Here is a 21,698-nt window from a genome sequence, read left to right as displayed (position 1 = left end):
ACTTCAAGAATCTTGCATTTAACTTACACCATTTTTATGCCACATTCAAGATCATATTGCTTGTACCTGCTGTTGCTGTAAGAAATGTAATGATCCAGATGTGGCTTGAAGTTTCCAAATCCCTGGGTGCTAATGAAGTCAACATGGACAAATCCACAGGTGTGCATTCCAATACAAACCCTTCCAGCATCTCCCCTCACCTTGTTTCCAGGAGAGGGGCAGCCTTACATATTGCTGCTGCTGTGAACTCTGAGATTACCCACATCTAGTCTTTGTAACCAATGAGTTTTATTTATTTCCAGTGTCTCACATCGGACTCTGAAGGTTACACAAAGATGGAGATTAACTCCTGCTGTTTGTCTGCATGTTCGGATGATAGCATATCTTTTTATCATTCCAGGATTCTCAGGACAAGGCAGGTAAGCTTTGCCTAGCCTGCTTTGAATCAGATCAGACATTATCCTTATGTCAACTGCTGGAAGCTGGCTGCTTTCATACCTCCACTTCTCACCACGGGCTTCCAGTCTCCAACAGCCTCCACTTGCTGCAGAAATCCCACTGCTAAGGTTATCTTGCTTTTATATTCTGCATCAGGTTGTTATAAATATCCAGAACTTCCTGATGTGTGTAGAGTATAAACAGAATTATTCTGATAATTAGAAGCCAGTAAACTATCTTTGCATAGTTATTTTCATCTTTAATGATGGACTGCAAAAGCTGATAAGAAACTTTATTCCAAGATCAAGGATGGGGTGACACATTGGGTTGTATCCAGTGGAATCCCTCTATTCACAGAAGGTGGAAACTTTCATAAATGGAAGAGGGCGGGTAGGTGATTTGTGCTTATTTTTCTTCCCTCTGCAGCCCTTTATGCCCCCCTCCCAAACTGCTCCAAAGAATTGGGAATAGGGGAGATAGCAGGAGTTTGCAAATATCACACTTCTTCCCCTACTTCCTTCCGTTCGCGGAAAGCTCTGTAGGACCACAGATGTATCTTTGTGCATTTTAAAAAATTCCTGCCCCCTACAAATAAGTGCAGCTCCAAGGCTTCAACCAATCTTAATCTGGCCTGATTATAGTCTGCTTTGGGTGCTTAAATCCCACTTGTGTTCAGTTGAATTTACTCCCAATGTCAGGAGTCCAGGTTCCAGGCTTGATAACACAGCAAGCGTAGGTAATTAAAAGGGGGAAATTATTTGCAAAAACAGATAGCTCCAGATGACTCTGACAAAGCCTCCGGCATCATTAATCCAGATGACCCTTCTGAAGACTGCTTCTGGCCATGACAGAAGATAGTGAACTTACGGCTCTTGTTTTGCTTCCTGTCTAGCAGCCCTCCCATTCATTGACTCCTTGGACTTAGTGGATCAGCTCCAACCCCTTCCTGGTCTGAAAGGCTGAGTCGATTCTCTTCTATTTGTGCTTCTTGCGAGCTTTGGCTGTGTTCTAGCCTACTCTACGCTACTGACTTATCAGCTGGCCCATCAAGGTCAGGAAGAGCCGAAGTCTGCAGCTGCCGACTCTCCCCTGCCTAACATCGAAGCCTCTCTGTTCCTGGCTGCTTTCTACAGTTGGCTGCAAACCTTCGCTTGGAGCTGGCTCATTCCTGACACCCAAGTTTAGTGAGCCGGAGGGGGCCTGAACTTGTATTGTTTCCTTTATTATATCTAACCACTCTAATTAAAAAGAGATGTGATGGCAAGTATAGGTAGAGGCAATTTGGAAAGGCAGAAAGGACCATACATAGAATCAAATCCCAGGACCAAACTGGATGTGACACTGATTGCATGGATGCATGCAATTCATTTGCACCCCTATTTGTAATTAATAGTTCATTCAAGTTTTTGCATACTCTTGTTATACAGTATCACAATCCCCCCCCCCCCAACCCTCCTTTTATTATCCCAGCAATGGAGCAGCTTGGCTCCTTCTCATCCCACCGAGGTAACAGAATCAGACTGTGACCCTTCAAATATTGACGCTAAATGGCAAAAGCAAGTCCAAAAGAATTCTCCTGTTTTGTAGTCAGTGATTCCTGAGTCACAGTGGCAAACCCATTCAAAAAAGAGACTCACCTCCAGCCCTCTTTTTGAAGGGGTGGCAGGTGGTCTATTTGCAGTGCCTCCCTTAAAACACACATGTGATATATGGAATTACGGTGGTACCTCGGGTTACAGACGCTTCAGGTTAAGAACTTTGCTTCAGGATGAGAACAGAAATTGTGCACTGGCGGCGCAGCAGCAGCGGGAGGCCCCATTAGCTAAAGTGGTACCTCAGGTTAAGAACAGTTTCAGGTTGAGAACAGACCTCCAGAACGAATTAAGTTCTTAAACCTGAGGTACCACTATACTCTTTGGTTCACAAACAGTCTCGAGGTAACACCTTAAAAATTGAATTCATTCATTATTCAAAAACCAATCAACTGATGATTTATGCAAATATATCCCAGATTGCTGAATATCTTTTTTTGCCAGTGCAGTGCAGTTATTTTGAGCTGTTGTCTTTTTTTCTTTTTTCCCCCCAGTAGCAGGACTCCTATGGAATTTGAAACAGGGTTGCGGAGGGTGAAGTAGAGTTGGAAAGTAAATGGGCATTTTATATTTGACTTCCTTTGGCAAGGTTTTCTTTTGAAATGATTAAGATAAGTTTGTTGTTGCTCTTAGCCACGTTAAATGTGCACTCTGCCCTTGACCTCTTTTGTAATGTTTTATTTTGAAATCTTTAAGGCAATATTTTAGTTTTCTGTTAACTAGGTATCTTTCAATGTATACTTGACTTTCTTCAGTAATATTTTATTCTGAATTGTTTGATTTGATTTTTTAATGTAGACTTTAAACTGTTTTGAGATCCCCCCCCCCTTTAAAAAAACAAATAAACAAATAATAGTGGGCGCTTTTCAACTGGAACACATCAGAACTCAGTTTTGGCACTTCTCAGGTGGACCCCATTATCATTATAAGAGAACAAATGAGGCATTCATGGTGAATTCTGGCACCTCTTTTTCTAAAAAATAGCTCTCCTCCTCCTCCTCCTCCTCCTTCTTCTTCTTCTTCTTCTTCTTCTTCTTCTTCTTCTTCTTCTTCTTCTTCTTCTTCTTCATATGCCCAAGTGAATCTACCATTCCATAGCAATCTGCATGTGCAAAAGAATGAGTCTACTAAGATCACACACCTCAGGCTTGGTGCACCCCCTGTCTGAGATTATAGAGAGCTGTTGCTAGTTGGTATGGACAATGCTGGGTGGATCAATTGCCTGGATGTCCCTATTTTCATCACAGAAATGCTGGAAGGTTATGGACTCAGAATAAGGCAACTTCCTATGTTTCTGTGAGAACAATGCCTGAACAGGACCATTGAAATCCAGTCTGGTATAGTGGTTGAGCAGGTGTGGGGAATCTGTCGCCTTCTTGGTGTTACTGGACTACAACTCCCAGCACACCTGGCTATTGTTTTTCATTTCATTTTTTATTTGTATGCCGCCTTTCCACAGTTAAAAAAAGCAATGCTCAAGGCAGCTTACAGCATAACAAGATTTACATAACTACAAAAGTCATAAACAATAAATAAACCACACCAAAAAAATACACAACCAAATGGGAAACAATTTCCACATAAATCAAAATCTAAAACTAAGAATACAGTCGTACCTCAGGTTACATACGCTTCAGGTTACATACGCTTTAGGTTACATACTCCGCTAACCCAGAAATATTACCTCAGGTTAAGAACTTTGCTTCAGCATAAGAACAGAAATCGTGCTCCAGCGGCGCGGCGGCAGCAGGAGGCCCCATTAGCTAAAGTGGTGCTTCAGGTTAAGAACAGTGTCAGGTTAAGAACGGACCTCCGGAACGAATTAAGTACTTAACCCGAGGTAGCATTAATATCACAGTTTAAAATGACATAGGTAAAAAATAACAGCAATTTAAACAAAAAACAAAATGGAGCCCTCTCTGACCAACAGCAGCAGCAGCAGTCCTTTATGGAGCCCATCAGCCCCCGCCCTAGGCCAGGTAGTGAGTGTCAGGACTGGGTCCCTCAGGCGCTGAGCAGGGGAGTCCTCCTGGGTGGTAGCCGCAGCAGCAGTTCTTATAGGCCTGTCAGGCCCCGCCCTGGGCCAGGTGGTGAGTGGTCATGCTCTCTGGGGATTATGGGAGCTGAAGTCCAACAACATCAGAAGGGCTGCAGGTTCCGCACCCCTGAGTTCAAGTGTTGGACTACAGCTGGAGAGAACCAGGTTCACATTCCAAAAAAGCTTATCAAGTGCCCAACCAGTTGCTAACTCTCACCCTAGCCTGCCTCCCAAGGCTGGTGTGAGGTTAAAGTGGTGGAGGAGTTAGCCCTGGGCTTCCTGGGGAAAAGTGAGGTACAAATGTAATAAAGACATACATAAATAATAGCACTCACAAAAACTATGAAAACATGATTTTGGTACACTCTCAGACTGGGACTGGAAAAAGGGTGTCAACTGCACCTTATTGCATTTTTGCAAGCCTTACAAGAAAGACAAACGTTCCCAGGGCTGCATAAGGTTCCAGGTTACATAGAGCTTGGAGAAGGAGGACTGTATTCATGGTTTGCAGCTTCTACAAAACGCAGACTGAAATGCACAGAATAGGAAGTGGGGTTCAATTTTTTACACCATAAATTTGAAAAGTGTGGTTGGTGATCTAGGTTTAAGTCTAGGGGTCACAGAAGTGAATTCTTTCCTGTACAGCATGTTTCTCACCTTTCTGCCCTTGTTATTAGCAGACGGCGAATTTTCCTGCACCACTCAGAGCGGTGCTATTAAAGATGGTCTGCAAAGCAAAGGAAAACCAACAGTTCCAGCAACCCTGGGAAATGAAAACAATAGACCTTTTCCACCCTTCCATGTACATCTCTCTATTAGTACATACCAGGTGAGCCAGGTTTGGGATATGGCTGCTCAGTTTGCTAATATTTACTTGCATGGTATTTCCCCCCGCACCCAGAAGCTGCACCTTCAAATGGCATTAATGGATCTCGCCCTCCCCACAAACATTAGACATCGCAGGAGGAAGACATTGTGATATGTGAATTCTTGCCAGGATTCCCGTCATCGGTGGAACAGTGCCATCTTCAGGATGCTAAACTCAAACTCTCCATTGTGCAAAGCCCCAAATTTGCAATCAAGAACTAGAAACCACTGAAGTTGAAAATGTAAGTGTCAAAAATTAGCCCTGGTCGATCAGTCTGACAAACTGTGCTATTTTACAAATTGTCCAATATCATGGCTCACCAACAAAAATATTATATTAAACCAGCTGCTAGTGGTGATTAGAGCTGGCTCATCTCTCATTTCAGGGAGCTACAAAGCACACGGGGTTCCTCTTTGTTGCAATGCAATTATGTGAGTCCTTGTACTTAGTCAGACTGTGAGGCCACATCGTACGACGGACCGCATGAGAAGCTTGCATCGTGCCTTTGACCGCCTGGGCATCTTCCTTGACTGTGCAGGGTTTGATGTCAGCTAGAAGGCTTCGTCACACAATAAATGTGTGTAGAAAAAATGCAATGGGCAGTGGTGGAGAAGAGCGCTATTATGCCCACTCTTCTGCTGGCCTCTATGCAGTCCAACTATCCCTATTTATCAGAAGTAGTCCCCATTTTCTGGTACCTGAACCTGGAAAATCCCTATCCTGCTTATGGCTCCATTTTTGCCTTTTGCAGGATGTCTTGTTGCTTGCAAATGCACCATGCAAGTGCTATGGAGAGATTGGGAAAAAAGCAATGTGTTTGCACCATGCTAACCGCTCCAGCACCAGATCCCCTTTGCCTCCCTTTCCCGGTAAGCAACAGCAACTCACCTGCTAGGAAGCTAGCATCGTGGCTCTGAACCACACAGCAAGTTGCTTCTGCTAGAGTCCCTTCATCAACTGCACTTTTTAGCAGCACTATATTATGTATTTACAAAGGCCAGTGCCTTTTCTAAAGTGGCTCCCCAATTTGGGATTCCCTCTCCAAACAAGCGGGTCTGGTGTTGACATAGCAACCATTTTGGTGCCGGATAAAAAAGACTTTCCTCTTTGTCCAGGCATATAAGATGACAGTTTAGTTGGGATTTTGTCTTACTCTGGTCTTTGGTTTGATGTTTTTGGTTTGATTTTCTTTTTTTCATTTGGCTGTGTAATGCTGATGGTTTTTTTGCCTTTATTTATTTGCTAAATATATTTCTGCGATGCCTCTCATTAAAATAATACCAAGGCAGAGCACAATAAAACAATTTGATGTAGCACGGCAAGTCTAAAACAATTCAATATACAATAAAAACCATTCAATTTAAAACAAAACACACACATAACCCAATTACAGTGACCAGGAATCATTCAGCCGGTATCAGAGGCCAGGGAAAGCTTGAGTAAATTGTTATGTTTTTAGCAGCCACTGTAATTCTAATAAGTTTTATTCACACCTTTATAGGGTGCCTTGGAATCATTCCAACAGCTGAGATATTGTTTGTTTGTTTGTTTGTTTGTTTGTTTGTTTGTTTGTTTGTTTGTTTTTAAGTAAACAAATGAATAAATTAAACCAAAAGGACAAACACCTTCCTGGCTTTTAAAGTAATTCCCACCAGTCTACTGCAAAGTAACTGAGCAGAGCAAGCAGCAAAAATATTGGAGCCTTCAGAAACAGGATGGAATGCAGACATTTGTAATATATATAAAGCTTCATTATACTGAGCAAGATCATTCGTCCATCAAACTCAGCATTGTTGACACCCTCTAGGGCTTCAGACTGGGTGAGACAGGCCTGGTCATTCCAGGGACTAAACCTGGGACCTTCTGCATGCAAAGGTGATGCTCTAGCTGGCTTCAGGCACCAGACCCGTCGACAGACCAGCTCTGCATTACAGAAATGTCTGCAAACGTGACATGAAGGCTGGCAGCATCAACCCTGCCATGTGGAAATCCCTTGCAGATGACCACAGTGCCTGGAGACAGACAGTCAGGTTGTGCATCCATAGCAGTGGCCAGATGCTTTCATCTGCTCCCGAGACAGATGGATGCTAACTTGCCAACTTTGCAACTACTGAGCTACAGCCCTTCCTTATCTGAGCACTGCAAGCATGTGCCTGTTTTCATCTGTGAAATACTGGCAGGCATGGCCTTCATTCAGAGCTCTGCAACCTATGTGCATAAACATTGCACGCAGGCGATCCCTCTGCTTCCACAGTCGAAGGAAGAACTTTTATGAACACCAGCTGCTGGAAACCACACCAGGACAGAGAGCTCAGATCCTGCTTGTAGATTTCCCAGTGGTTGGCCACTGTGAGAACAGGATGCTGGACTAGATGGGCCATTGGCCTGATCCAGCAAGCTTCTCTAATGTCCTTATGCTCCCTCTATGTGATGGGAGACCCAAGGCAAGCTCTTCAGTCTTGTGTACACCTGCATGCTCAGAAATTCTGTTCTGATGACCTCTGGATCAATGTGCAGTGGGCAGGGATAGGATGCAGAATCCCACAGACCTTGGATTCATGTTGCACAATTCAGTGTGCAAACTTCTAGATCCTCCCTCTCCAAAGGCATGCAGAGATGTGGTCTTGAAAGAGGTTGAAAACTCTGAAGAACTGAGGGCTTTTGAAGTTTAAGAGTGGTGGAAATTACAGCTGGGGGTAGGCAGGAGACCAGTGAGAAGCACTTTCTGCAGGTAGCAGACAGGAAGCAAGTTCCCTGTAATCAGACTGGCCTCCATCATGCTATGGGGCTCCTTTGTGTTGGGATGTGTCCTGGGAGATGGGGGCATTTGGCAGGCTCAATCAGCGACTCGAGCCTCAGAAACTTTCAGAAGCTGAGCACGCTCTTATCAGCAGAGTGAATAACTTCTCACAACGGAAGTGGCGGACAGAGACATGTGTAAGCATTATTTACAGGCGTTTATTCAGCATAGTTCAGGAACAAAGGAAAAACATGTCTTCTTCCCTTCGTGTCCAAGCAAAACAGCAGTACAGCAAAAGCAATATACAATGGAAGTTCCCAGCAGACTGTGCTGGAAGCAAACAGACATGTGACATACAACAACTCCACATATCTGTTTCTCTTAAGGCGGAACGGAACATCAATATCCTAACACTTTGATGCTCTGGGTAGGAGTGGTCAATTCAAGGGGGGAAGAGCAGGAAGATACATGTGCTAATGAGCTCATTGGTGGAAAAAGTAGGATCGAAGCTCAGTAGAGTATGCCAGAGGCAAACAGAAGGCAGAATGGGATCTACTGGTAAATCTCTTGGTGATTTGCAAGAGATTGGGAAGGGTTCTGTTTTTTAACTCCCAGTTGTTTCACATTAAAAATAATAAAAGGTACTTCTCCCAAAAATGCTAGGTTGCTGATTCACAGAAAGCTTGTGGGCAATCAGTAGTGCCATTTTTTTGGGGGGGGGGGGCGGAGCTCAGTAATGGTAAAAAAAAAAAAAACCTCAGCTGAGCATGTACTCACTCCATTCCTAAATTCTAAGTGCATGTGCACTCTCTTGAGACTTTTTATTTTGCATCCGGTTTTGAACAATGGATCTCAGGGTTATAAGGGTGGATTAAAAAAAAAAGTAGTTCCCACAAGTCTGGTGTGTGTTAAGTGTAAAGTATAATGGACGAAATAATATCGACTGATGACCGAGAAGGAAACGGCCCAATATAGTCTGTTATCTTGACATTCCAGAATTAGATGTGAAATGGGTTTCATTTCAGTTAGTTTTAATATTCAGGCCGTGTGTGTGTGTGTGTGTGTGTGTGTGTGTGTGTGTGTGTGTGTAAAGTTTGCAAAGTTCAAATGCAATGTCAAGTGAGTTAAAAGCTTGAGAGAAATTATTCAGTGTTCCATCCGCAGTGAAGAATTATCAACATGCATCAGTGGCTGCAGAAGCAGGGACACGCGGCTCGAGTGAAGTTTTTGACTTTGACAAAGAGGCAGAACAAGAGAAATTACGGAGTTATCAAGGAAGCGTTTCTAGGGAGAGTGGAGTGGCGGGGCAGGGGTGGAGAGAGAGAGAGAGAGATGTCAGAGGGTGAAGTAATCAGATTGAATATGTGACCTTTGCTTCTTCATGAGGTAACATGCTGGGTGAAAATCAAGGAAGAGAATAAAACATTATTTGGACATAATTGTCACTCTGAATCCATATAAAATATTTTGGAGAAGTGGGAAGCACCAGCAGCAAGAAAAGTGGGGAGGACACTGGGTGTTGGTGTTGTTTTAAAAAAAGGATTCTCCCAGACACACACACACACACACCGCACCCCAGTTGTATGGGAGGGGTCCCTCAATGTTTCATTTAGTTCAAACACTTTCATGCAGAATATCCAGAGCAGCGTGCAACACCGTCAAAACATAACAACACAATCATAAATACCTTATGAAAACCAATTCAGCAATGACATTAAAAGTATGTTAGTGATGCTCAATCATATGCACCAGGTAGTACGTTCAATAATTAGGAAAGTCCAGGGTAAGTGGATGGGCTTTTCACATGTGTGGAAAGCACAATATAGATGATCTATCCCATATTTCATGGGATGACTGTGCCACATGGTAAGCTGCACTGCAAACACCCCTTTTCTGCTGATCTGCAACTGAATATCCAAAGACCATGGCACCACCAGAAGGGCCTTATCTGCACATTTCTGTGCACAAGCAGATCTACATGGGAGAAAACATTCCTTTGGGTGACCTGGTCCAAAGCGCTTTAAGGCTCTGAGCACAGGCTTAGAATTCTCCCATTGGTCCTTCTCGTGGTTGAGGCTCACATCTGGAATTAAAATAGGTGCTGGGGCTGAAGTTTGGTTCAAACCAATGGCTGGAAATAACAGGTTGTCCTTCTCCAAGATGACACTCAACAAAATTTAGCCCAACTACCCAAGGTGTCAACTTCCCAGTTTGGGCTGAATTTGATGGTCATTATTGTGTGGTACAGTTAAGAACAGCAGAAGACTTCAAGGGTTCATCTAGCCCAGTGTCATGTTCTCAATGGTGGCCAACCAGATGACTGCAGGACACCAGCAAGCAGGCCCTGAGCGTCAGATCACTGTCCTCTCCTGCAGTTTCCAGCAACTGGTATTCTGAAGCATACTGCCTCCAGCTGCTAAGTCAAGTTAATTTAAGAAGCTGAAGAGCAGAGTAATTGGGGAAAATCAGAGTAGAGCAAGACTGGAACATAGAGCGCTAGATTAGATTAACTAAGTAATATTAGAGTAATTATTAGTTCATGCTTACCAGTGCTTGCAAAATCTGTCTCTGCTGGATTCCGCCTTGGATATTGGGAGCCCACTTTTCCACATATTTTCCGTTACTGCTCTGGTGAACATGTTTGAATATGCTGTTCTTCTGGAGACATACGCCTGGACTTCTGTATGGAAAGGGAAGTATGATTCATATTTTTAAAAGGAAACTTCCCAATCCCAACAAGCTAGTTTGGGGTTTGTTCCAAGCAGCCGTCAATGCTGCCCGCTCTTTAAAAAATCTGCGGCTAGCCAAACTCTGCAATCCTCTCATCTATGAAGACATCCCACAGACAATGAGTTGACAAATAGCCCTGCTGTTCAGGCCTCCTTCTTCTGGATTTGTAAGCAGCTGTTGTTCCACAGGACAATAAAGCAAATGGATCTTCTTGCTTCTGCCCTATTGAGAATTTTGACAAGCATTTATTCAGAGAGTGCTCTTCAAGTGGAACCCCGGGAGCTCCAGCAGAGACTTCGGCATGCATCACTAAAATATCTGTGGCTGTGACGCTGAGAGAAATGACATTCGTGACACCTCTGAAAGTAGGCAGCCCAGCACTGGGTTTTGGCGCAATAAAAATGAACATGCTTGGCGTGAGCCGTGCTAAAATAATTGAGCATTTGCCATAACCAAATGAAGGTCCACAGAAAAGACCTCATTGGGATTTTGAAAGTAAAACGGTCACACAGCTTGTCTAAAGGCAATTTTGCACTTTAAATGATGACCTTCCTTCATTTGACTCTCCGTCGCAAGGAATCCAAGGCAACTTCCAAACATCATCATCGCCATCATTATTATTATTTATTATTTATGCCCCGCCCATCTGGCTGGGTTTCTCCAGCCACTCTGGGCAGCTTCCAACAAAATATTAAAATACAATAGTCCGTCAAACATTAAAAGCTTCCCTAAACAGGGCTGCCTTCAGATGTCTTCTGGTAGTTGTTTTTCTCTTTGACATCTGGTGGGAGGGCATTCCAGATTCTAAAAATAGCAAGGAAATGAAACCCTAACCCAAAAGCTTGGGAAATGATGGTGTTTTTCCACTGTTCACTGAAAGGCAAATCCTGATAGATCCAGGAGGACCTCTCTTTGACTACGTGCATTCCATAGTTTTGCCACCATGACCCAAAAGGATCTGTCTTGCATGCCCACCCACATCACTTTACATGGAAAGCAGAGGTGGTATGTAGTGGTTGTTGTCAGATCTGGACTGGGGTGACCCAGGTTCAAATGCCTGCTCAGTCAAGAAGCTCATTGGGTGACCATGAGCTAGTCACTATCTCTTCACCTGTCAGAGACTGGCCTGAAGAAGAAGAGGGCTGGGAGATGGTCCCGCCTTCCCTTTTGCTTCTTTTGGAAGAGGAGGGGGGAAGAATCACCCGCCCCCCATTCTTCAGTAGTGGCAAGAAGAGAAGGAGACGGGAATGATTTAAGACAGGACAGAGAATTACCAAGTTTTGGGGTGAAGAAGGGGGAGTCGGAGAACAGGTAACAGACAAATCCTTAGAGAGCCTGGGAATTGCTCCCACTCCAAAGACATGTCGGTCAATCAGGACCCAGGAACAGAATGCGCTGGGCCCAGGGGTAACCCTTGAAATGCTGTCCAGGACCGGTCCAGAATCCAGAGGTTCCACTAGGAGTCAGCCCCACAGGTCCAAGGCAGGATACGAGGCAGGAAACCAGGCAAGGACAGGGGCAGGATCTGGCATACAGCAATATTGCTCCGGCAACCTGGGGCGGGGTCCGTCAGCCTTTTATCTTTGTCAAGGTAACAACCGGTCCTGATCCCCCGGCGACTCACCTCCCTGTTTCGCCCAAAGGCGAGCACTCCTCCTGCGAGTACTCAGGTCTCTCCTTCTCTCAGACCTGCAGCTCAGGAGATGTCGGTGGGTTACTAGATCCAGGGGCCGCCTCAGCCTCCCAACCAATAGTGACCCAACCAATAGTGGAGCAGCTTTAAGTGATGGCTCAGCTGAAGGCGACGAGGTCATCCCCACATCTGGAGCCTGGGCAGGCTCAGGCCCCTGACTCAGCCCAGCTGGTGTTTGTTGCAGGGGAACCTGTGCAGACTGGGACTCTTCAGGATCAGGCCCCAGACTTGGTTCAGATTATGCCTGAGGCAAAGGATCCAGTGCAGACTGAGACTCCTCTGGTTCTGAGTCCAAGCCCGAGTCCCAGGCCATCACACCGAGAATGCAAAGATGTGGGACTCCAGGGACTTTATGTAAGGACACAGGATGCTAGCATCCAGGACTAGATCTCATGTCTCGTTCCCAGATTGCTGAATAAACCCACAAATAAGAGCTTTCTGTGTTTCTACTTTGACCTTGGAGGCTGCGGGGGGGGGGGGGAGAGAATCCCTCGAGTCTGGCATCACCCAACCTGGCTTACAAGGTTGTTGTGATGATAAAAGGAGAGGGACGAGGCATTCTGCCTTAAGGCCTTTGGAGAAAAAGCAGAATATAAATATAATAAATAAATAAAATAATGGTGATTATGAGGCAAGATGACTTCAGACGTTGACCTGACCATACAGGTAGACACATATGGAATGAGGTAATGATATATTATTTGAAATTTCTAAAGGTCAACATTTTATTATTACTTTGTTCATGATAAAGAGTTATGCTCATTCTAGGACGTTATCAAGGCAGCTTACAATACAAAAATTAAAAATACCACAAAACAGCTAAATAAATAAAAACAACCAAACAGCACATATACACATACATACATAAATATAACATCAAAAGGACCAGAATAAATCAGACTGCTGTGTATTATCATCGTCTTTTTTCCCCTTTTCCTTTTGATGAGAGATTCCTTTGGTGGAGTTCTGCAGGAAACATACAAATGGATTGAGTCATCTAAAGTGTTGGCAAAGGTTTGGGCTGATTGATCAACCAGCATGTAGAACCTGCGGAAAAGACTCTTTAAAGCGACAGTCCAAATCCCTTGGGACAATGGAATTAATGAACAGATGGATAGAGGTACTGCATCTGTTCAACATAGGATGAGCATAATTGGCATCCCTTTGCATCACGATTGGAATCTGGAATTGTGCTATTCGTTGCGTGCATTTATTTTATTTGAAAATTCACCAATTGGTGCAGGGAGTGAAACTGCAACGGCAGCAGTGGCTGCTACATTGTTAGTTAGTTAGTTAGTACCTACCATCCTTTTCCGTGTACAGTGGACGCTCGGGTTGCGAACGTGATCCGTGCGGGAAGCACGTTCGCAACCCACAGTGTTCGCAACCTGCAGTGCCGCATCTGCACGCGCAGGTCGCAATTTGGCACTTCTGCGCATGTGCAAAGCACAATTTAGTGCTTCTGCACATGCGCAAGCTCCAAAACCCAGAAGTAACCCGTTCCGGTACTTCCGGGTTTGGCGCGGTGCGCAACCCGAAATCATGCAACCCGAAGCGTCTGTAACCCAAGGTATGACTTTATAAGACTAGGGTTTTTTTAATTAAAAAATAGTGTTAAAAAGGAGGGTAGTCTTATATACAGGGGCAATCTCCCTCCATTTTCTTAATTTTGAGTCCCCCAAAATAGGAGGCATCTTATACACGGGGGGATGTTATACACGGAAAAATATGGTAGTTAGTTAGTTAATTAGTTAGTTAGTTGGTTAGTTAGTTAGTTAGTTTATATACTGCCCTTTATCAGAAGATCCCAGGGTGGTGTGTAACATTAAAAACACATTACAAAACATCAGTGATAAAAACATAATAAAAAATATACTGACAGACACCCAATAAAAAAAAATAGTCATCATAATAACAAACCACTTGCAATAGCAAGGTCGGAGTGGAAATTGCAAGTTTAAGGCTTGGCAACTGTATTCTTTCAATAGCGCATGGATGCTTTTAACAGCAAATTACGGCATTCACTGAGCAGCACTGAATAATCTGTAGGCATTCACATATGCAAAGAGAAAGCATCACACATCATATAGTAACAATGCACAAAATGTTAATGCATGAGCAAGGGTGAATTTCAATGAATGCCTGAAACTATATTTAGGTGGGAATTTAGACAGGTATACAGTTAGAGGTCCCAAATTGCTAATTAATAGCTTGACTATTCCCACCCACATATACCATTTTGGGATGTAGGGCACAAATCTACCAAGAAGCCTTCTTCCCCATGGATTCTGTCCTTTAATTTGTTATTTTTAAATTAGCTTCGATGTTGAACAAGGGGCAATTTAAGCTTCTCATCTATTTCAATGAATGCATAGGCTGATGAACAAATGCCATCTTAAGAGCATCCCAGGTCCCGACAGGCATTAAAATTTGCCGCAGGGCACATTAAAGCCAAAGCCAAAAATACCCCCAAGAACATAAAAGTGTTCTGCTTAAGAAGTTTATTGATGGCGTTCAACATTCCTTTAAAATCCATTTCTGAATTTAGAAATTTGTTTACGGTCTAACTGTAGTCTGAGATTTGTCAAATAAATTATTCATTTTGGTGTGTGTGTGTGTGTGTGCTTTTTTTCCTCAATAAGAATTTAAGCACTGCAGCCTCGACTTGTTCTGCCAGTGACAACTTTTGTTTTTTAAATGCTTCATCGTGAAGTGCCCAGGAACCCAGCATGACCTCGGACAAAGGCTGCTGGTGAGTGGAGAGGACTGTCAGCTCCAGCCTCATTTGTTTCCTCTGTGCCACTTTTAAGTGCAACGTGCAGTAAGACAGATTTCTGGGCGAGGCTTCCTATCCTGTCCCTCTGATGATCCATTTCTTTCCTTTCTTTTGCCTAGCTGTCAGAAACAGCACTACTTGGAAACCTGGTTAGGTCACAGCCATCAGGAAGAGAGCTTCTCCTTCCAAACGTATCAGAAGCCCACTCCAAGAAGTAACTCCAAGCAGGGCTTTTACAGTGGCTGCCCCTGTTCTGTGGAATAGCCTTCCTGTCAAGATACGACAGGTGGCCACTACCTTCACTTTCCAGAAATAACTGAGGACCATATTTGTTCTGACAAGATAGACTGGGTGTCTGTGTCCATTCTGCATTGCTTTAAAATTCATCTTCCATTATTCATTTGTTTTTTGTGCTGCTTTTTAGTTGTTTTTGTGATATTGCCCTGAAAGACCATATAGTGGTACCTCGGGTTAAGAACTTAATTTGTTCTGGAGGTCTGTTCTCAACCTGAAACTGTTCTTAACATGAGGTACCACTTTAGCTAACGGGGTCTCCCGCCACTGCACAATTTCTGTTTTCATCCTGAAGCAAGGTTCTTAACCCGAGGTACTATTTCTGGGTTAGCAGAGTCTGTAACCTGAAGCGTCTGTAACCTGAAGCATCTGTAACCCGAGGTACCACTGTATTGGCTGTAAGAAACCTGGAAGACCGCCTCCCTGCCTTGCGGGCCACTTCACTGATGCTTCACTTCTCAGCACTGGGCAGAGTGCAGGCACACCAACCAAGGAGACCTGAAGGGAGAGAGGCGCGCCTGCCCCCCAAAAAAATTCAAGGAAGGCCCCTCCTCAAAATTCCTTGGGCATGCATATCAGTGCATGAGTAGCATTGGCACACCCCACAGAATATGTGAGTGATGTCAGCATGCCTTGCAGCATGGGGGGGGGGGCGTGCTGACGTTGCGCAGCCCCAGACCCCTCAATCATGGGGGCAGGGAAGGGCGCTAGGCTGAGTGCAAGCTCCTACTTCCTGCTGCTGCCCTCTCCCCCTGCCCCTACCCCCAGTCCTTGATGAGCTTCCTTTGATGGGAGGGGTGTCAGGGATTGTGAGTTTCATGGGTGCATAACTTTCTCAAAACATGCTCTCAGCTGTTGTTAGTCTGTGAGTCTGTGGGACTCAGGATCAATGCTTTGAGGCAGGTAATGCATCTTCCTGGCTCTGAGCAGTTCTGTATCTTTCTCTGTACATTCTGCCTATCCTGACTGAATGTGCTTTTACAAGCTGAAGTTTTGAACCTTTCTGGGAGTCCAGTAAGATCTTGGACTTTGTAACCATTTTTGTGCTTTTCAACCTCAGTAAACTATTACTGAAGAATTCTGCTGCCAGTTTGTGTCTTTTCTTTGAACTCAGAACTTCATGCATCTCCTCCTCTGCTACACAATGGGACGCGGGTGGCGCTGTAGTCTAAACCAATGAGCCTCTTGGGCTTGCCAATCAGAAGGTCGGCAGTTCGAATCCATGCAACAGGGTGAGCTCCCATTGCTTTATCCCAGCTCCTGCCAACCTAGCAGTTTGAAAGCACACCAGAGCAAGTAGATAAATAGGTACTGCGGTGGCAGGAAGGTAAACAGCGTTTCCGTGTGCTCTGGTTTCTGTCACAATGTTTCGTTGTGCCAGAAACAGTTTAGTCCTGCTGGCCGCATGACCCGGAAAGATGTCTGTGGATAAATGCCGGCTCCCTTGGCCTGAAAGTGAGATGAGTGCCACAACCCCATAGTCGCCTTTGACTGGAATTAACCGTCCAGGGGACTTTTACCCTTTACCTTTTTTTACCTCCAGGGTGACTGGATTTGCACCAGCCGTGTCAGGGGGAATCACCAGGGTGGTGCTGGGAGGGTACATTCTAAAATGAGACCCTTGATCCATCTAGCTCAGTACTGCATACACTGGCTAGAACATGGGTAGTCAAACTAAAGCCCGGGGGCCAGATCCAGCCCAATCGCCTTCTAAATCCAGCCTGCTGACGGTCCGGGAATCAGCTTGTTTTTCCATGAGTAGAATGTGTGCTTTTATTTAAAATGCATCTCTGGGTGATTTGTGGGGCATAGGAATTTGTTCATTATTTTTTTCAAAATATAGTCTGGCCCCCCACAAGGTCTGAGGGACAGTGGACCGGCCCCCTGCTGGAAAAGTTTGCTGACCCCCTGGGCTAGAAGCAGCTCTCCTGGTTTCATACAAAGGACATTCCCAACTCTGCCTCGAGATGCTGAGTATTGAACTGAGGCTAGGCAGTTGCATGCAAGGCAGCTGCTCTTCCAGCTACCTACAGTACATTTCCCTTGAGTGCGCCTTGCCCAGCCCTTCCTCCAAACCTGGCACCAACTCTGCCTCTGACCATTATAATACCAAAGGATGCTCTATTGCCATCTTCTCCCATCACCTCTGGCTGGCCTCTTCCAATGCAGCGCAGTGGGAGACTGGAATCACATTGTCAAAGCTGCCTCCCTGTTGTTTGCAGAGATAACAGCCACCCTGACATTTGATCACCCAAAGCTGAAACGACGGTAGTCATGCCATGGCTAACTAGGTGATGCATGATTTTTGCATTGCGCTTGTGGCATTTTATGCTATATCTGGATGAATTACTTTGAAGGGATGACATTTAGCAAAACGGTTGCTGGAAACTCGAGAGAGAAATTGGTCATCATTAAAGAAGAAAAGGTCTTAAAGTGCAACTGAGCAGCCATCAGGTCTAATGGCTCTTTGTTCAAAAAGTAGTCGTGGTTCTCAAAAGATGCTGAGGGAGGGAGGGAGGGGGAGAAGCTAATTTTGATCCACATTATGTTCCAAGGAGCAAGAGCCTGGTGCTTAAAACTGCCACTTCAAACACACGCAAAATTTACATTTTTAAAAAATCAAGATCTGTTTTTTGCATTTGAAGACATCAATAAGTCATGGTTATGAATCAACAAGTCATAATTAGATCCTGCATCAATGTCAATATTAACTAACTATATATGGAGAGGAGAAGGAAAAATACAAGATTAATAGTTTTCATGAGAGCCTTTATAAATGTTTGGAACTTCAGAAATATCCATTTATGGCAAATAATTAAAATTAACTTAGTTTATCAGACACTTCTCATTAATTTCTTCTCATACATTAATTACATTTTACACACACACAAAAAAACCCCTTATTGTCGAGGGCACTTCCCAGCCAAAGGGATGCACATGTCAGATAGTTAATAAAGAGCTATTGACAATAAAGTCGAAGGTCACTTCTACAGCTCTGGATCCTACACACCCCCATCTAGCATCTAGGCAGCTATTTCCAGGTCCACACTCTATGGAGCAGCTGCAGCAACAGGGGACCACTCCTCTCTCCACCAGTTTCTGTATCTTCTCCAGACGGGCTGTGCACATGCAGCTGGAGACTGCATCCGTATGGCAACTTCCTCTGCTCGTCCTGTTTCAATCCCCTCCTGGTTCTGCAAGAGAGCATGATGAAGTGCCTGACCCTTCACTTGCCTGACCGCGACTTCTTCTTCTTCTTCTTCTTCCAACCCATCCTGTGCTCCACGCTCCAGCTCTGAAACTTTCCCAGCCCCCAACTCTTGCCTCCTGGCTGGAACAATTTCCCCCAAATCATTGTTCCCCTCTTCCTCGGTGCCCACTCGTCAGTGTCCTGCCAGTCCATGACATTTATATACACATGCAAATTTCCTGGAGTTTCAGCCCAGGTTTGGACTGTGTCTATTTGGTCCCCAATGCTAATACCTAGGAAATCTCTTCAACGTGTTGCAGTTAAATGAGTTTTCAGGTCCTTTTGGAAATATTTAGAAGGTGGAGATGGAATGAGCATGTGCCAAATGTTCCCATGATGCTCTTAGTGAAGCCTTCACTTGGTTCACTGCTGTGTTGACTACATAACCAATGGGGCAACTTGCTTTTCAGTGCTCTCCTTTTCCTTTGACCTTTCACCTTACTTGCAAGGCGGATGTGGCCTTTCACCTTACTTGCAAGGCGGATGGTTGCAGAGACTCTGTCTCCGAACTGCAGGTGACAAATGTGTGTTTCACTTGGGTGTCAACAGAAGGATGAGCAGAACAACAGAAGCTCATCCAAGATATCCTGTCTAACCAGGAAAGAATATGCAAAACGTTGTTTACAAGTAGACACTCTATTCAAGGGGTACCTTGGAGAGATAAGCCACATATATTTCAGACACAACCTTTCAGGTATAAACTGGATTTTCTCACCATTTCCCCCACAAAGACTATTTTCTCCCCTGAAACACACCCACCCATACCTCATAAAACCACTCGTTATTTCCCCTGAGTACATACCCACCAAAAGAATTGAAAAACCTATTTAAGAACTCCTCCTTTTTTCCCCCTGTGTTCCATCAGCTCACACAGTTCCAATGATTTCCTGTTCCTTCTATGTCACGCTCAAGGACCAGCCGTAACATGTGGTGCTAAGACTGTTCTAATGAGATCAAGGTAAAACTATGCTGCCAATCTCCATCCTCTTGGGCTAGCAAGACAAATAGTTATGCTCATATCATTTTGCTTCCTTTGCTAGAATAAGCCTTCTTATTCTCTTAAGATTAATTGAGCATGGATTTCTCCATCCTAAGGACTGAATCCTCAATGGCTCATCTATGTTTAAATCACATGGGTTACTGTTTGGTTGGGTTCATGTGCTTCCTGTCTTGTAAAAATAATCTTTTGTGCAGATCTGTGTGGAAGTGTGTTTAGAACAGTGTACATTTTCTCCATGCATATGGTTTTATTACTCTCATAGAAAGGTATGTTAAGGGTTCTTATGTGGGTGGACATACAGACGATTTCCATGTACTGTATGTGTGTAACACATTCTCTACCTTTTTTCCCACCTTTGACCATGAGCATTAAGGAAGGAAATTAAATAAGAGTTGAGGTTCTCATGATCCCAAGTTTTTTGTGAGATCACACACTTTCCCAGAAACCAGTATGCTTGTCCGATCAATGTAGATACTACATGCAGTCAAACTCTAAGCACGTGTTTTACTGCCTGCCTGGTTGGTCTTGATTTTAATTGAATTTGAATATTTGTGCCTTAAGAACATTAAAGGAGTCTGCTGGATCAGATCAATTCTTTTCTCAAAATGGACAAACAGATGCCTATTGAAAGCCTGCAAGCAGGACCTGATAATAACAGGACTGTGTTTTTATTCACTTTTGTTGGAAGCCACCCAGAGTGGCTGGGGCAACCAAGTCAGATGGGTGGCATATAAATAAACTACTACTACTACTACTACTACTACTATCATCATCATCATCATCATCATCATCATCAATGGTGCAGTGGTGGGGGCACAGGGGGTTGCCCCAGGTACAAAATTGTTAGGGGTGCAAAATTTTGACACCCAGTGCTGTCTTGATACAGCTGCACGCTTCCATCGATGGGCTCCATTGAAAACGGCTTCTCCATGCGAACTAGGAAGTGACCTCTCCAGGCAACAGAATGGCTCTTCTTTTCTTACCTCTGCAGCTGCAATCTCCTGGGTGACGCAGACGCCGTTAGGCAGTTTAATGTGCATGCGTACTCTGTCTGCTTCCTACCCTCCCACTCACCTCCTCTATGTGGCCCCGGACACTAGCAACCCATGCTACACCACTGGCAGGCCTCTCCACGCTTATGGCACTATGCAACTGGTATTCAGAAGCACTATTGCCCCCAACATTGTAGTTGGAGCATAGCCAAGGACCCCTGACAGTTAAATCCAGTCGCGAACAACTCTGGGGTTGCGGCGCTCATCTCACTTTACTAGCTAAGGGAGCCGACGTTTGTCCACAGACAGTTTTTCCGGGTCATGTGGTCAGCATGACTAAGCCGCTTCTGGTGAAATCAGAGCAGTGCAAAGAAGCACCATTTACCTTCCCGCTGGAGTGGTACCCATTTATCTACTTGCCCTGGTGTGCTTTCGAACTGCTAGGTTAGCAGGAGCTGGGACCGAGCAACAGGAGCTCACCCCATCGCAGGGGTTCGAGCCACCGAACTTCCGATCGGCAAGCCCTAGGCTCAGTGGTTTAGACCACAGCGCCACCAGCGTCCCGCCATCAAGGCTAGTAGCCACAAATTTGTCTAATCCTCTTTCAAAGTCATCTACTGTAAGCTGATAGTCATCATTGCCTCTTGTGGGAGCAAGTTCCATATTCCAGGTATGTGCTGCAAAGGTATCTATTTTTGTTTTACCTGTTCTGAATCTTGTACTTCATAACACTGCTGTACAATTGCTTGAAATGCCTGTGCATGGCAGTCTATAAATAACAAATAAAGAGATGCATTTCACTGGAGCCTTATCAAAAAGGAGCTGGGGTTAATGCACAATCCTTTTCAAGCAGCCTCCTCTCATTCTTTGCAAAGGGCTCTTCTTTCTGCGGATCCAGTGCAGAACTTAAAAGTCAGACCTTTGCATCCAGAAACCACATTAAATTGAGCTAGTGTGCATTATACATTCCCATGTTTTAATCCTAGGAATCAAGTGGTGTTTTGTGAGCAAGAAAGGCAAAGAAAGTCTTCTGGGCTTCATTGATCCTTATTCTAATTCCCCTCACTTCAGATTACCCCAGCGAGTGAATCTGACCCTCTGTAACATATCTATCACTCGACTGACTACAGAGAGAGTATCTTGTTCTGCAGACAAATTATGCTGTAGTGTAAAAAGCACTCAGTCCCCCAACACGTTCCTGCCTCAGTAGAGCTGCCGTGTCAAGAGCTAAATCTCCAATATACCAGAGTTCCTAGCTCGCCTACTCTATGATATAATATGCATGAA

This window comes from Podarcis muralis, chromosome 6 (genome assembly GCF_964188315.1).
Source record: "Podarcis muralis chromosome 6, rPodMur119.hap1.1, whole genome shotgun sequence".
Taxonomy (NCBI): Eukaryota; Metazoa; Chordata; class Lepidosauria; order Squamata; family Lacertidae; genus Podarcis; species Podarcis muralis.
The sequence above is the reverse complement of the archived record's forward strand: the minus strand, read 5'-3'. Positions refer to the sequence as shown.